General features: G+C 36.8%; 1 pseudogene; it reads right to left on the bottom strand.

Annotated features, from left to right (window-relative positions):
• Window positions 1–454: 454 nt before the first annotated feature.
• On the bottom strand, window positions 455–4,209 carry LOC116272855 (annotated as a pseudogene).
• Between the last annotated feature and the right edge of the window lie 9,579 nt (window positions 4,210–13,788).

Below are 13,788 nucleotides of genomic sequence, written 5' to 3'. Positions count from 1 at the left end.
GGGGGTGAAACCCTTACTTGGAAGAAATAACACTATGCAAAAAGAAAACAAAACTTTAATCCTCACAAAGGTTAAGGGAAGACGCTGCATTCAAGAAACACAAATTGGATACTATATACTTATATTTTTAAAGTATATTCAGAAAGTTAAAAAGAGACATCTTAGAAATTAAATCTATTTAGGCTGGCTATTTTCTCTTTGCTCTTTGAAATCACTCTCTACCCTCTGTGATAACCTAGGAAGCTGGACTTTTCACCATCAGTAGGGCTCCCTTCCTCTCTGCCAAATGTTTGTCACTGGACAGAGGTAGGGATGTAAAAGAAGAGAAAGGACCTGGTTCTTTCTGACAGGCAATGAGTTAGTGGTTTGGGTAACTGTGGTTTTTCTCGGCAGGTTTTGTAATATCTTTTTAAGTCAATAAATTGTAAGTTCCTAAAACTCTGATTAAAAATTAAATACATGAAAATTCAAGTAAATAAAATTTCAAATAACAAAACGTCAAAGTTATCAAAAAAGAAATGGAATTACCTATGAACAAAGGAGTTAGAAGAATATATTTGCAATTATCTCTCTTTTTACCATTACTCCAACTAGTTAAGAAAGCATTTTCAGCAGCTGGAAAAATATGCACAAAAATACACGTATCACTCAATAATAAACCACCAATACACATCTGCGCCTGCACTTAATAAAAGTAGGTAATATTTGACTTTTAAGTATTTCATAATTTAAATGTTCATTTATTATTTTGGGGTTTCTTAAACAATTTTATTTTATACATGTTTATTTCAACTCAAATTTTGACAGACTAAAAGACTGTATTTTGTTAGAGTCCATTTATAGGCAATTTTGCAACACTGATTTCTTGTGGGGGGAAAAAAACCCAAAACAGACAGATAGTAATTATTACGATCTGTGGAACTGAATGACCAGGAAAGCCGACCTCTTACTGCAAACCAAGCACATGGAGATAAGTCCACCAATGCAGCAGCAGCATCTTGATGATGAGTTGAATGGAGACAAAACATCTTATGTTGTGCCCAGAAGGTAGGGTAAGGCTCAAAGCTGCAAGGGGCAAAATGTTTTCATAAAGGCAAGATTCAGGTGCTGCTTGCTGCAGCACTCCATAGACACACCCTGTCTGTCCCAATGGCTTGTGACTGCCACGCGGCAACAATGAACACAATATACTCTCACTCTCACTCTCAGAGCAAGTATCTTCCCCTTATGAGAGAATGAATTCAGGCAATTCTTTACAAAAATGACAGCATTTGTTCCAAGGCACCAACAGTATAAAGCTTTTCAGAAAGTACACAGAAATAAACAGACTAAACATGGGAATTAGTTCTTAATGGTGGAATCTGTTACTACTGTAACTAGTGTAAAAATAAGTTCAGATAGATTACAATCAAAATGCATATCGAATAGACTGTGCTGTGTGAGGGAATGTCTGACCAAAGAGTATTCTCATAGGCACTTTGGGTGCTGGCTGGTAAGCGCTCACAAGGGTTCTTCTCAGGGCCAGAGAAGCTGAGCATCTTATGTATTTGTAAAATCTTTCTCCAGACTTCTTGCCAAGCTTCTTCTCTGCCATCAGCTTTTTCAAGGATGGGCTGGGCTGAAATATGGGGTTCTTCGTATCTATCATGCCATCCATTCATGATGAACTTCACAGAATCCAGCCCAACGTAATCTAGAAGCTCAGATGAGCCCCTGGGGTACCTGGCTCCTAACTTCATAGCAGTGTCAGTGTTTTCCTTGGATACGTCAAGTCATTCATGCAGCTTGACTGCTTCCATGAGGTGTTGAATCCTAAGACGGCTGACAATAAACCCAGGAGTGTCCTTGCAAGAAACAGGATGCTTTACCAAGGTTTTGCTCAAGTTTACCAAAGATTCAAATGTCTTTTGGGTGGTCATTGGTGTTTTAAAGACCTCTGCAAGTTTCATCAGGGGCACTGGGTTGAGTAAACGGAGGTCAGCAAATTGGTCTTGTTTGGTGGTAGCACTGGCTATGCTTGTAATTTGCAAAGAGGAAGTGTTGCTGGCAAAGTTGTATGTTCAGCAACAAACTTGTCCAACCTCTAGGAGAGTTTGATTTTCACCTTTAGATTTTCTACAATGGCCTCTACCACCAGGTCTGTGCTATGGACTATGGATGTTGCATCTGTGCTGGTTGATATGCTGCTTAGGGTTTTCTCCACAAATTCATCATCAGCCTTAGGGTTTTCTACAAACAACTTCTTTGTCGCTTTCCTAAGGCTTTTCTCAATTCCCTCTTTATATTTTGCCAAGATGTCCTCTGTCTGGTCAAGGAACACTACTGTGTGGCTGGTCACTGCAGAAAACTGTGTGATGCTGATGACCATCATGTGCTTGATGATGATTTTTCTCGCCCAAGGATGTGGACAAGGAAGACCCCGAGTGCATTAACTGGCTGGTGATGAAAGCCATGGTGCAGTGGGGGCGACGACAGCAAGACCCAGGCAGGGAAGGCACATGTGGTGTGGGGACCAGCAGACGGGCAGCCTCTGAGGCCATTTTTTACTTTTGAATAAAACGATATTACTAATTTTATCTGCAAATAACTTTTGTTCAAATGACAAGGTATGCTCAACATTAATATTTTTCTAATTTTTTAAATTGATTATTGTTGATAATTGATAAAACAGGCATTGAACTTCCAGTTTTGCTGATTTTTAACTTTTACAAAAATTTTAATTAAATAGTATCAGTCTGGTATTTTGGTATTAGATTTTAAAAAACAAAATATCAGTACCATAATTGTGCTGTGGTATCATAACTATTACATTTATGGAACATGCTAACTACTTATCTTCTAAATCTTTCAAGATTTACATCTCAAGTCATATTGCCAGAATGTTATTGATATAAAGTAGTAGGGAAGAGGGGGAAAACACCAGCAATAAAGCAGATAAAAATTTAAGCAACAGAGATATAGCTTGAGAAAGCATATTGTGTTTTCTGTAAATCAAACTATAGAGTGAAGCTGGATAAAGCTTTCTTATCTAGGGGGGCTATACAAAAGAAATAACAAATTTTAGGAAGCATGTGTTTAAAAATTAAAACTTAGTCTAATCCTACTTTCTCACAAAGAAATACGTTACAAAAATACCATGCAATATTTCCCTTTATTCAAACAAAAACATGATACAATAAATAAATTAGCAGTCATGGGCCAAACATATACAATATATAATACAATGTAAGCAACAGTATGACAGAAAGAACATTTAGACAACTTGTTTGCTAGAAACATTTCAGAATCTGTTCCCCAATTTTAACAAATTGTTGATAAACTATTTTTTACTGCAGAAAATATTCTAGGAGACTCTCACTTATCCCTTCCAACACCACGTTTAGCCTCTATCCAAAAGTTCTATGCTATGTTTACATTTATTTGGAGTCCTCAAGTCTGAAGTCAGAGTAACTCACAATTCCTATATACTTGATTCAAATTTCTTGTGTTGTAGAAACAGAGGTATCTGTGAATACCAGATACTAGATATAACCCAAAGACAATCTGAGATAGAGGAGGTACAACTAGAAGAAGCTCTTAAATTCTATCCTTGCCAGGAAAAATCAAACTCTTAGCTTCTACTCTTATAAAATAATTAATTCTGTTAAAAACACATTGACTTCAGATCCCTTTTGCAGGTTGTGACTTGGCTCACAGTCCATCATAGCAAATCTTATTTTTACCTTATACTTGCTTATATTAAATGAAAACTATTTACTTTTACTTTTGTTTGCTCATATGCTATAAAACAAAATTTTATATGTTTTTTAAAAACAATAATAGTCATAATGGTGGCTAATTCTAAAAAGGTGTAGCCAGAAAAAAAGGAAATAAAAAACACTTGGAATCACACCATGCAGACATTTAAATTCATTTACTTTGTTTTCTTAAAAATAATGGATTCTTTTGGTAAGGATGGGGAGAAATTGGAATCCTTGTACATTGCTTGTGGGAATGAACGATGGTCTGGCTGCTCTTGAAAAACCTGATATGTCTTCAGAAAGCTAAAACACAGAATTACCACTTGTCCTAACAATTCCACCCAAAGAAATAAAAATAGGAACGCAAACAAAAACCTCTACACAGATGTGCTGAATGTTCATAGTAGCACTATTCACAAAAGTCAAATGGAGGAAACAACCCAAATGACCATCGATGGATGAACGGATAAACAAAATGTGACATATTATTAAAATGAAATATTATTCAACCATAAAAAGGAATGAAGTACCGGCACATGCTACAATACGGATAAACCTTGAAAACTTTATGCTAAGTGAAAGAAGGCAGACATAAAAGGTCACATATTGTATGATTCCCTGTATACAAAATCTCCAGAATATCTACATCCAGAGAGATAGAAAGTGGATGAGTGGTTGGTTGGGGTTGGGGAAATGAAGAGTGACTGCTTAATGCACATTCCTTTTAAATGATGAAAAATGTTCTGGAACTAGATAGAGGTGATGGCTACATAACACTGTAAAGTTACTAAATGATACTGAATCGTACACTTTATGTGGTTAATTTTTATGTTATTAATTTTACCTAATAAAAAATAATTAGGATCATAAAATTAAGAAAAAACTTCCTTTAGATACTACCAGTGCCTAATCAACAGATTTCGAAGTATCAGTTCTGTTTCTCTCTGTAACCCAAGTTGCCTTTGAAATAATCATTGTTCACAGTGCTTGCCTGCTCTTATGAATTTTTAGAGACTCTAGTTTTCATGAAAGGAAATTAACCAAAGACCAATGTTTCTCAACCAGGTACTGACATTTAGGATGGCACCCTGCTTTACTTTATGGGTTCATCGAATGCATTATAAGATGTTTGGAATCATATGACGGTGTTCACTAAATGCCAGGAGTGCTTCCTAGACATTTTGACAAGCAAAATTGCCCCGCATTATTTCCACATGTTCCTAGTTGAAAGTCACTGCTCTAGAACAAAATGTCATATCCTACGTATTGTGTTACATTATAAGAAGTTCCCTAATATACGCAACTCAATGCTTTACAAACGAGTCATTTCAAAAGCTCACATGTTTTTATGTATGGAAAGTAAACTTCTTGCTTTTGACACAGGATGCTATAAAAATTTATTGATTTTATTGTTGTTCTAAACATAAAAATTAATTTCAACCAGAAGAATGAACTTTGTCATGAGGTAATTTGTGCCTGACATTTGATTACTAGATCATATTACTCAAATGAATATTCAACTTCTACTAATAACATTATTTCATTCATTGATATAATATTTTCTTTGCTTTTTAAAAGATATTATCAGGTTCCAAATATATAGGAAAGTTATAAAGAATAATATAACACCCATGTACCTGCTAGCCAGTTTGAACAAACCTGAACTTTTTCCTTAAGGAAGAAAACTTTACAGACAAAGTTCCCATGGGATCTTTTCCTATCTCATTCCACCATTCCTTTCTCAGTGGTGACCACTATCCAGAAGTTATTATTCCCATGAATGTATATACATTTACTACAAATGTTGACTATCTCTATAAACAATTTAATAGTTTTGCTTACTTCACAGGCATTAAGTTCTGCTGCATGTATCATTCTTTTTTTTAAAAACATATTTACTTAATAGGCATTAGAAGTTTATCTATTTTGGTACATTCTAGTTTATCCATTTTAACTGTTACATAGAAGTGTGGATTAAATTGTATGTCCAGACCCCTCCCCAAATTTGTATGTTGAAGCCCTAACCCCCGAGGGCTGTATCTGATGGAACAGATACAGCACTCAGAAGGAATCAACCATGCTGGCACCTTGATCTTGGACCTCAAGCCACCAGAACTGGTAAAAAATAAATTTCTATTACTTAAGCCATCAAGTCTGTGGTACTTTGTTATGGCTGCCCTAGCAAACTAATATGCACAGTATTCTACTGTTTGAACATACTGCTTTATTTATTCTTTAATAATGGGCTCTTATCCTATTTCCAGCTCTGTACTGTAACATACAACATTGTAACAAACATTTGGTATGGAGATATTGTTATTCTTATTGCAGGACTTTTTCTTGGACACATACACAAATATACGCACACACATTACAGTATGTTTATCTTCAACTTTCTGATTATTGCCAAATTGCCTTTCAAGGTAATTTTGGCCAATCTCTACTCCATCAGCTGTGTATAAGACTCATTTCTCTCTATCCTCTCCAAAATTGGTAATGACAGACTTCTGCCAATCAGATGGGTATGAAATATTTTGTTTTAAAACGCATTTCTTTATCAGTGACGTTGAACACCTTAATGTATTTACTGACTACTAAGTTTTCTTCTGTGAACTGCCTACTCATATCCTTTACCCCTTTTTTACGTGGTTGTTTTTATTATTTTATTTACTAATAGGAGCTCTTTTTATACTTTAGATACTAATCTTTTGTCAATTACTTGAGTTACAAATAACTTCTCGCCATCAGCAGCATGTTGCTTTTTTTTTAAGTGTTCATTGTCCAAGGAGAGTTTTTATGTTAATTTAGTCAAATATTTTTCTTTATGAAAAGTGCTTTTGATGTGTTTTAAAAAATCTTCCTTATTGTGAGCTCACAATGTTATTTTATTTTCTTCTAAACTTCTGCTTTTCACATTTGGGGGCTGAGTTTTTCTGGATTCTATGTGTGATGTGATCTTTTTTTTTTTTTAATATAGATAATGAAATGTCCCAGTGGGCCATCCCTTCCCTTGCACACAAGGCCTATGTCTTGTTAACCTGCTTCCTAAGTCTAGCACTTTGCCTGGCACACATTAGGCAATTATAAACATGTGATCAATAAAAGGAAGGATGGAAGAAAGAGAAGGGAGAGAAAGGGAAGCAAGGCAGGGATAGGAGTGTGGAAAAAAGTATTTGGATCATGGTCTTTGATATAAACTATATATTAGAACCATACAAGTCAAAAGGGTATTAAAACAGATTCAAGGGGTGGATTGCAGGAAGATGGGCTTTCCAGGATTCTGGAATGCTAGAGGTAAATATATCACTTAAGTGCATCTGGGCACTGACTCTGCTTTCTCTCCCCCAGGATGAGAATATGGCCTTGCTAGAGCTGAATTAGTTCAAAATCCAGAAAATTGTGGTGTTATAAATATCACTTATTAAGTCTTTGCAGAATGTTCAAGAAAGCCTAGGTACAAACGGGGAATGATACATTCAGAAATTGATACAGCAATGCTAGCTGAACCTTTCCCGTAGGGACAGTGGCTACATGTACCACAGGAACCTAAAGAGATGGGAAAACTTTTTGTTGTTGTTGTTGTTTTGTTTTGTTTTTTTTTTTTTTGAGACGGAGTCTCGCTCTCTCGCCCAGGCTGCAGTGCAGTGACTGGATCGCAGCTCACTGCAAGCTCCGCCTCCCGGGTTTACGCCATTCTCCTGCCTCAGCCTCCCGAGTAGCTGGGACTACAGGCGCCCGCCACCTCGCCCGGCTAGTTTTTCGTATTTTCAGTAGAGACGGGGTTTCACCGTGTTAGCCAGGATGGTCTCGATCTCCTGACCTCGTGATCCGCCCGTCTCGGCCTCCCAAAGTGCTGGGATTACAGGCTTGAGCCACCGCGCCCGGCCAGCCTTTTTTAGATATACTGTATTTGCTACTATTCAGAATAGTCATTTGGTTTCTATATTCTTAACTAAATAATTTAGGAGCATACAACAGGTGGGTAATAGTCTCTTCCCAACAATCCCTAACCTGAAGTTCAAAGGCGGAGTGCCATAGTGGAGGGTATAAAGAAACAGAAGAATGGGACCTGGAATGACTTTTGCCTCAGACGCCCTCAAAAGAAAAACATCTCTCCCTAGAGCAACATTATATCTAGTTCACTATAGTCAAGGAAGTATGTTCCATTAGAGAAAAAGGGGCTTAGCCTCCCAGTGTAAGTACACACCACCACCTACAAAGTATTCTTGCTGAAATACTGAAACATATCTCTACTTAACTACCAATTTATAGTAATAAAGGGGAAGAGGAATATGCTACATAGCACCATGAAGATAAAATCAGCAAATCCAGACTGTGGGAAACTCCATAGGACAAAGGATCCAATTTCTTCAACAAATAAAAAACTTCAAGAATTTTTTAAAGGGATCTAGAGTTTAAGAGATATCCACCAGTACCTATAAGGACACTGATTCAAACAAACTGTAAATGTGATATGATGTCTGGGATTCTCTTCAAAATAACCAATGAAGAGTTACAGACAAATAAGATTATGAAACTAATTGTTAAAGTTGAATAACAAAGACCTGAGAGTTCAATGTCTTTTCTCTCCTTTTGTATACATTCAAAACATATTACAATGAAAAGTTAAAAGAGGGGGCTGGGTGTGGTGGCTTATGCTTATAACCCAGCACTTTGGGAGGTCAAGATGGGAGGATCACTTGAGGCCAGGAGTTCAAGACCAGCCTGGTCAACATAGGAAGACCCCATCTCTGACAAAGAAAAAAAAGTTAAAAGAGGGGAAGGACTTAGCAGATCCTTTTAAAAGGAAAAGCAAATAAACCACGTAGGACCTACAGCTAAGAGACTAGAGCCTGAGATCTAAAAACCTTCTGATGTTGATTTAAACTGTGAAAAACTTAAAATATACAAGAGAAGGCTGTAAATCAAAGATTCAGTCACTATAACCAGTCTACTGAGTCACTGTTAATCAGTATTTACTTATGCTACCATTGAGTGATACTGAAAGATTATTATTTGAAAGCGTAGAATATGACGACTCATTTTTGCTTTCCAATGAGTTATTTTCCTTTTTTGCTGTCCTTCCACGTATTGGTATCTTTCCTTATGTGATTGCTGGTTGCTCCAAATACTGAATTTTACCTTTGTAATATTTAAAAAATAGCTAATTTGCTCTAACAGGATTGTAAAAATACATATTTTGGGAAGGCAGAGTACTGAACAAATTGTGCTGCTCTCTTTAGTCTCAATCTATGTGCTTTCCAAGTTTTCTTCAATGCAAGCATTTTCAGGTTGATATTAATATTAAAAGCTCAAAGAGTCAACAGGACTCAAATAAGTCAAATAATAGGAAAGCATTTGCACACATAAAGTTAAAAAGATCTTCAAATAAATTTATCTGGCAAGAAACACCATGGTAAATATAGCAGGAACCAAAAACATGGTCTTGACAGGAAGAATTCCAATTCTGCAACTACAAGCTATATGCCCTTAACGTAGATGAATTATTTTTCCCCTGAGGCATACTATATCTCCTCCAGAGATTTTTAAAATAAAGATTCAACATTTATATAAAAAGCCATACTGTAATAACAAGCATGTAATAGGTTCTTAATGAATGCCACATAAAACTAAATCTAGTCTAACCCTTTCATTTATAAATTAGGATAAAAAAATGACTTGTTCAAGGTCACATATTGATTTTTATTTGGCTCCATTATTCAGTTAAAAATGCTATGATTATGTCTGATAATAATGCCTCTATTTTACACTGGGATTTTAATCAAGAAGAACATTTTGTGCCCCAGTCTTACCATTTTGGAACTTCCTTTGTCGTAGAAACATTATATATTGTCAGTAAATAAGCTGAATTAAAGGTCAATGCCCTCTAGTGCTAAACCTTCAGAGGTAGGTGCAGGTTCCAAATACAGGCAAATTTACCTAGTCTACAGAACAGGAAACAATCTCCATAAAAATAAGGAGATGAAAACATGAGATAGCTGCATGTACAGTGACCCATCTGTAAGGATGACTATTCTCTCTGGGAGATGAGATTTTAAGCCTTTACTTTCTTTTCAAATGTTTAAAAAGCTTTTTAAACTTTTTGTTATTAAGTTTTTATAATATATAAAACATTTAAAAATAAGCCAAAACACAGGGCATGATAACATCACTGGATTGCGCAGTGGGGAAAACAACTCTTCTTCCCCTACTGCATAGTTTCAGAGGAAGTTACACATCCATGTGGCTTAGTATCTAACGTTACATTAAGAAAGTCGGCCGGGCGCGGTGGCTCAAGCCTGTAATCCCAGCACTTTGGGAGGCCGAGACGGGCGGATCACGAGGTCAGGAGATCGAGACCATCCTGGCTAACACAGTGAAACCCCGTCTCTACTAAAAATACAAAAACTTAGCCGGGCGAGGTGGCGGACGCCTGTAGCCCCAGCTACTCGGGAGGCTGAGGCAGGAGAATGGCGTAAACCCGGGAGGCGGAGCTTGCAGTGAGCTGAGATCTCGCCCCTGCACTCCAGCCTGGGAGACAGCCCGAGACTCCGTCACAAAAAAAAAAAAAAAAAAAAGAAAGTCATAAAAGTGCTGTAATCCCAGCACTTTGGGAGGCCGAGGTGGGCGGATCATGAGGTCAGAAGATTGAGACCATCCTGGGCAACATGGCGAAACCCCATCTCTACTAAAAATACAAAAATTAGCTGGGCGTGGTGGCGCATGCCTGTAATCCCAGCTACTCGGGAGGCTGAGGCAGAAGAATTGCTTGAATCAGGGAGTCGGAGGTTGCAGTGAGCTAAGATCACACCACTGCACTCCAACCTGGCAAAAGAGCGAGACTCCGTCTCAAAAAATAAAAAAAGAAAAAGTTGTGTCAGAGACAAGGCAGATCTTTAAACTGAGAAAAATAAGGGGATAAATGTGACTTCACTTTTTTTAATGTACTTCAGGTGTCACTAATAGGTGACATGCTAAGTACGTACAAGTCTTTTTTTTTTTTTTTTAACTGAAAAGCATTAAACCAGACCATGGTATTAGGTGCTTAACTGAGATTATAAAAAAGAAAACCAAAATGGAAATGGTTTAGAGAGCTGAAGTTAAAATGAGAATTCCATTAAGATGGTATATATAGGTAATGGTGCTTAATGGGAAGATTAGGGACTATACCAATGTCTCATATAAATTAATATGAGAACATTTCTTAAAATTGTAGCTAAAATGGCCCTACAGGTATACTTGTAAGATATGACTTATTACTCTTTTCTAGAGTTAAGAGCTTATTAGGGGAGTAAAGAGTTCAATATCCCAAATATGATCCAAAAAATAAAGTCGCCAAGTTCAATGTCTTGTAGTCCTCCACTTAAACCCAAGAATCACAGAACTTTTCTTATAACTAAAGGCAAAAAAATACGAAAACCAATTTGATAGTTAATATTAAAATTCTCTTCTACAAGGCAGTAAGAGAACCAAAGGAAAGAAAATCTAGCCTAAAAGCATTTCAATCTATAAAGGAGAAGGCTATCTAAGGAGATAAAAATTATGAATTAATCTCCTCAATGTTCAAATGATTCTCTAGAGAGGAAGATATCAAAACTGATATATTTTTAAAGATAGAAGAGTTATTAGTGGAAATAGGTAAAATAATTTATTAAGGATATAGTTAGAAATGTCTAGAGTTTTCATTTTTCTCCTTGTGCCTAAAGCATAATTCTATGTAGAAATGTCTGGTAGTAATCTCTTTTCGGGCTACTTCAAGGCGATGTATGGATAAGAAATCATTTGTTTTTTGGCCAAAAGTTTAAAAAACACACCCACACAGAAAAACTGCTAAGTAACACAATTTTTCCCTAGACCAGAAAGCTTTATAAAAACCTGGATAATCAGGCTTAGTCTCTGAAAGCTATCAGTTCATGGGAAAAGTGCCTACAGTCTCACTATCCAATAGAAATATAATCCGAACCATAGAAATCTTAAATTACCTAGTACATTAAGAAGTAAAAAACAGATACTACATTTAGTAAAATATTTTAATGTAATTATTAAATATTAACATTTTGATGTATCTTAGTTACATTATTAACATTTTGATATTATTAACATTTTGATATGCAATGAATATAAATATTGAGATACTTTAGATTTCATACTAAGTCTTTGAAATCCAATGTGTATTTTATACTTACAACACATCTCAATTTGATTTAGCCACATTTCAAATATTCAGCAGCCACATGTAACTAGTGGCTACTGTACTGGCCTGTGTATGTCTATGGCACAGCATGTCTTATGGGCTATACTTAAAAGTTTGGGCCAGCAGCTATAGGTCACACGTGTAATCCCAACACTTTGGGAGGCTAAGGCAGGAGGACTGCTTGAAGCCAGGAGTTTGAGACCAACTTGGACAACAGAGCAAGACCCTGCCTCTACAAAAAATAAGATAAAATAAAATAAAATAAAATAAATAAAATAAAATAAACAAGCCATGTGTGGTGATGTGTGCTTATAGATCCGGCTATGTGGGATGCTGAGACAGAAGGATGGCTTGAGTTAAGGAATCTGAGGCTGCAGTGAGCTATGACTGTGGCACTGCACTCCAGCCTGGGTGAGAGAGCAAGACCTCTCTAAAAAAGAAAAAGAAAGTTTAATGACTGTCTCAGAGTTCAGCATACAGAGACAAAAGAGGTCATCTATTATTCTTGCAGGGCTTACATCTAAAATGTATATAAAACTGCCAATCTCTTGGGTAGACTGCCCTCAATCATGATACATGCAGATTAATTCCTTTCTAGATTTTACTAGGACAGCAAAGTGATCGGTATCTCCATATCTGCCCCCCCGCCCCCACCAAAAAAAAGTGACTAATCTAATATCTTATTGTTCTTCACTTAAAACCAAGAACCACAGGCACAGACAATAAGGCATTTATGTATTATAGTCAGTAAGGGATTATAATATAACACAGGTAGGAGTCAGTTGTCAAGTATAAAAGGTATCTGAAAACGTCAGAAGCCAACTATATGACAGCCTGGAACAAATAGAAAACTGCGAAGTTAGTATAGATTAGTGACGTATCGCCAGTATTCTAGAAGCACACTTTGTGAAGACTGTTCCTCCTAATATACATAGGTAACCCACAGAGAAAGTGGCTAACGTTCAGGTAAATTTAGGAATTGCTGGGTTAAATAAAATAAGCCAGGATTTTAATATTGTTTAAAACTGGATTTTAATTTAAGGGTTAAGTTCCCCTATCCTTATAATACAAGACTGATCATGAAACTCAGAGACGTGTAAACCAGAGCAGCTTCATCTTAAATAGAAGCTGGGTAAAATGAGGCTGAAACCTACTGGGCTGCATTCCCAGATGTTAAGGCATTCTAAGTCACAGGATGAGATGGGAAGTCAGCACAGGATGCAGGTCATAAAGACCTTGCTGATAAAACAGTTTGCAGTAAAGAAGCCAGCCAAAACCCACCAAAACCAAAATGGCCATGAGAGTTTACCTCTGGTCATCCTCACTGCCACACTCCCACCCACACCATGACAGTTTACAAATGCCATAGCAACATCAGGAAGTTATCCTATATGGTCTAAAAAGGGCAGCATGAATAATCCACTCCTTATTTAGCATATCATCAAGAAATAACCACAAATATGGGCAACCAGCAGCCCTCAAGGCTTCTCTGTCTATAGAGGAGCTATTATTTTATTCCTTTACTTTCTTAATAAAGTTGCTTTCACTTTACTCTGTGGTCCTGCCCTGAATTACTTCTTGCATTAAATCTAAGAACCCTCTCTTGGAGTCTGATTGGGACCACTTTCCTGTAACAAAACCTTTTTTTTTCTTGAGATGGAGTCTCACTCTGTTGCTCCGGGCTGGAGTGCAGTGGCCCAATCTTGGCTCATTGTAACTCCACCTCCCGGGTTCAAGTGATTCTCCTGCCTTGGCCTCCGAGTAGCTGGGATTATAGGTATGTACCACCATGCTTGGCTAATTTTGTATTTTTAGTAGAGATGGGGTTTCATCATGTTGGCCAGGCTGGTCTCG

This window comes from Papio anubis, unplaced genomic scaffold, assembly GCF_008728515.1.
Source record: "Papio anubis isolate 15944 unplaced genomic scaffold, Panubis1.0 scaffold228, whole genome shotgun sequence".
Taxonomy (NCBI): Eukaryota; Metazoa; Chordata; class Mammalia; order Primates; family Cercopithecidae; genus Papio; species Papio anubis.
Note: the sequence above shows the minus strand (reverse complement) of the source record. Positions and strands in the feature narration are given on the sequence as shown.